This window comes from Aptenodytes forsteri, unplaced genomic scaffold, assembly GCF_000699145.1.
Source record: "Aptenodytes forsteri isolate BGI_AS27 unplaced genomic scaffold, ASM69914v1 Scaffold236, whole genome shotgun sequence".
In the NCBI taxonomy this organism is placed as follows: domain Eukaryota; kingdom Metazoa; phylum Chordata; class Aves; order Sphenisciformes; family Spheniscidae; genus Aptenodytes; species Aptenodytes forsteri.
In genome coordinates, this window is record NW_008794456.1 from 1,494,583 (window position 1) to 1,497,541 (window position 2,959).

Below are 2,959 nucleotides of genomic sequence, written 5' to 3' on the forward strand. Positions count from 1 at the left end.
GTGAGGTTCTCACACTTCTCTCATTGTGGCTTCTGGCCTGTTGGAGCGAGGGATACGGTATCGGAGGGGTCAGGGAGCCCGTCCAGGCCGGAAACATCCCCATTCCCGCAGCCGAAACAGTTGGGAAGCGCAGGGGAGCCTCATCCCGCAGGAGACGGCTGTACCCCGGTGGGTTTCTCTGAGCTGAACCGAGCTGGGGAGGAAAGGCTTTACATGCGGGAGCCGCTTCACACCCACCCCTGATTTCCACAGAGCCTCACTCAAGCATCTTAATTGCTTTATGCCTTAGTTTCCCCTTCTATAATTTAGGGATAAGGCAACTTCCCTGCTCCCAGAGGGCTGAGAGCTTTAATTAAAGTTTGCAAAGTGCTTTGCAGTCGTTGAATGAAAGGCGCCAGCTCAGTATTGTTCCAGAAATGCCCCAAAGCTAGGAAAGCAAATGGTTTGAGTCCAGGGCAGGGGGGGTTATAATATATACCGGTGCCATAAAGCAGCTGTTTCAATAGACTAAGCATGCCTTAAAGTCAAGGGCTCGTCCTGCGCTGGCTGCGCGGCACCCTGCAAGGGTTTTGCTCACCTGGGGAATGCAGCGAGGTGTGAACGCTGGCCTTCGCCTCGCTGCGAAAGGCTCCAGAGCAGAAAGCAAGCGTTGCCTGCAATTAATGCTGAAGGAGAAGGGGGGGAAGGGGGTGACGGTCCCGGGTGATGAGGTGCGGCAGCGGCTGCCGGAGGGGCTGCGGGCACCGCACCACCTGCAAGTGGGTAAATGCTTCAGCCCGGCCTGTGCTGGGCTGGCAGCGGCAGCCGAGCAGCGGCACCTAGTGTCCTGCGGGGCCTGGGAAGCTGGGCAGCATCCCGCACCCCTGCCTGCAGCATCCCGCACCCCTGCCTGCAGCGTTCTGCATCCCTGCCTGCAGCATCCTGCATCCCTGGCTGTAGTATCCTGCACCACTGCCTGCAGCATCCCGCATCCCCAGGTGCAGCATCCCACATCCCTGGCTGCAGCATCCCGCACTGCTGCCTCTGGCATCCCGCATCCCTGGCTGCGTGCAGCATCCCGCATCCCCAGGTGCAGCATCCCGCGCATCCCCAGGCAGCATCCCACATCCCTGGCTGCAGCATCCCGCACTGCTGCCTCTGGCATCCCGCATCCCTGGCTGCACGGCATCCTGCATCGCCAGCCACATGGGTGCCCGCAGCATCCCACACCACCGACCATGTGGGTGCTTTCAGCATCCCAAACCGACCGCCGTGTCCGTGCTGCCGTGTCCAAGCCCCCGCCACAGGCTGTGCTCCCAGCGCTGGCATCGAGGGTGTGCGGGGTCGGAGAAGGATGCTCGGGGCCTCGGGCAGGCGAGGAGGGTGTTATCTCCAAGGATGGAGACCCCGCTGCCTCTCCGGGCTCCCGGGACAGTGTTTGACCACCATCATGGTGGAAGAGGTTTCCTGAAACCTAAAAGTGGTAAATAATGATCTATAATTGTAATTACAATCTATCTATAATTAGCTACCTGGTTATATCCAGCCCAGCCCAAGCCTAATGATGCCACCCTGGCCCTGGGACACAGATCCCCGCTGGAGGTGTGGGGATGGCTCTGTGTGTCATCCCACGTGGGTGCTGGAGCCACGGCCGCCGGGCCCATGGCATCCTGACACCAGCGACCGAATGAAACGGTGCCGGGTTTGGCTGCTTCTGCCGTGCTGTGCCGAACGGGGCGCAGCCCAGACACCAGGGTGATGGGCACCGGGTTGCGGCGCTGTAAGGAGGGTCCCGCTGTAAGTTGCTGGCCCCGTGTCTGAGGTGTGATTGAGTGTCCTTCACCCGTCTTGGGTTTCTCCAAGGCCGGGACGTGCAGCAAAGCGGAGCTGGCAGGCGGCAGCACCCTGCAACCAGCTGTTTGTCCCCCCTGCCCGTCCCACCTTGTCACAGACAGAAGGGAAACCGAGGCAGGGCAGGGTGGCCGTGGGAGCGTTCCTGGACGGACAGGGACTTCTTTTTTGCTGATCTCCGAGGAAAGCTGAGCTTGCTGCCTGGTTGCAGCACCATCCCTCGCCGGGGCCGGCTGTGCCGGGACCCCCATGAGCGCCCGTCTCTCCCTCTCCCCCAGGTGAAAGTGTGGTTCCAGAACAGGAGGACGAAATACAAACGGCAGAAGCTGGAGGAGGAAGGACCCGACTCGGATCAGAAGAAGAAAGGTTCCCACCACATCAACCGATGGCGCCTCGCCACCAAGCAGTCGAGCGGAGAAGACATCGACGTCACCTCCAACGACTAAGGCAGGGACAGGCTCCTGGTGCAGCCACCATGGAGAGGAACCCGGGGGAGGAAGGGGGGACACAGGCGGCATCACCAAACGAACTCTAGGGACGTCGCCGAAGCCACCACCGCCCCCCCCCCGCGTCGGGGGCGTCCCTGGGAGGTGCTTTTCGGGAAGCTCCCGCCACCGAGCCGAGAGGAGGCTGCCAGGGCGCAGGGCGCAGCTCCCGCCACCGAGCCGAGGAGGAAGAGGAGGCTGCCAGGGCGCCCGCGGCCCCGGGACGCGACCGCGCATCCTCCTCTGCGCTGGAAGCCGTCCGTCAGCCATGAGATCAAATAAAAACGTCCTACCTAGAAGCTCAATGTACCCAACCCCTTTTTCATTTTCCTTTTTATTTTTTGCTTTTTTTTTTCCTTGCCTCCCTCCTTTTCTCCGTTGTTTGTTTGGGTTTGTTTTTTTTTTTTTTACAGTTTTATTTTAATTTATTCTTTTATTTTTTGTGCCTGTGTGCGTGCGTTCCCTGTCGTAGGTAGTCAGCAGCTGTAGTGTGTGTTACTGCGTGGTAATAAAAAGCAAAATGCGCTGGAAATCTGTCTGGTTGCCTCTGTGGAGTGGGGGGACAAGGGGACCGTCCCCGTCTCCCATAGCCGGTCGAACGGCCACGAGGATGCCGGCGTTCTCTTGCATGGGGGGGGGACGAT